This window comes from Lemur catta, chromosome 1 (genome assembly GCF_020740605.2).
Source record: "Lemur catta isolate mLemCat1 chromosome 1, mLemCat1.pri, whole genome shotgun sequence".
Classification (NCBI taxonomy): Eukaryota; Metazoa; Chordata; class Mammalia; order Primates; family Lemuridae; genus Lemur; species Lemur catta.
In genome coordinates this window covers 39,124,110-39,124,930 of record NC_059128.1, presented here as the reverse complement: position 1 = coordinate 39,124,930, position 821 = coordinate 39,124,110, and the positions used below count along the sequence as shown (strand labels likewise).

Sequence of the window (821 nt, the reverse complement as noted above, 5' to 3'; positions counted from 1 at the left end):
TGGGGAAAATAACGTCGGATAAGGAGAAAGAAGGCTCGTGCCATCTTTGCAGCAAAGTGCTCATTGATCTCAGAGAGGTGCTCTAAGTAAGTAAGAAGCCCCGAATACTCTTTGGGATACTTATCTTTTTCCTAGTGGATTTTACTTTCAAGTCACAGCCTTTGGGTTCTTCTCTGTAATGAATTCTAAGTGATACTTTAATTGCACACACTAGGACTGAAAATAAAATTTTAAATATTTTCTATGTTTTAAAATGTACACTATTGTTTTTTGTATGTTTGCTGTTTACGTTGCTTTCAAAATAATAATTTTATCTATAATACAATAATTTGGAAAATTCTGATATTTCAATAATTCATGGTTCTTTGTATTTTGTCAGTTGTAAAGTATATATGTTTAAAGTACAAAACATTTCTGTAGACATCAAGTACAATTTTTTAAAAACATAGTTGTCTCAAAAGATATCTGTCCAAACAATTCTTTTTTTAAAAAAAAATGGAACACTTCATTTGCATGTCATCCTTGCTCAGTGGCCACGCTAATCTTCTCTGTATCATTCCAATTTTAGTACATGTGCTGCAGAAGTGGGCACTAAACAATTCTTAAACTGGATATCCATAACATAAAAATATATATGCAGATATTTGAACTATTTCTAAACTTTAAACATAGCAAACTGAAGATGATCAAAGTTTTTTCAAAAAAATTATCTTCAGCCTGACACAGTTTGCAAGGTTATATAGCTTTGTGTCTAGCATAAATATGTCTCCTAGTTTTCTGGAACAGGCAGCCTAGAGAACATTCACAAACAAATAAAAATA

The 821-nt window shown here is 31.1% G+C and overlaps 1 non-coding gene across 1 annotated transcript; it reads right to left on the bottom strand.

Moving 5' to 3' along the window:
* Nucleotides 1-489: 489 nt before the first annotated feature.
* On the bottom strand, nucleotides 490-592 carry LOC123631159. Its single transcript, XR_006733028.1, has one exon. It is a non-coding gene; the product is annotated as a U6 spliceosomal RNA (small nuclear RNA).
* Between the last annotated feature and the right edge of the window lie 229 nt (nucleotides 593-821).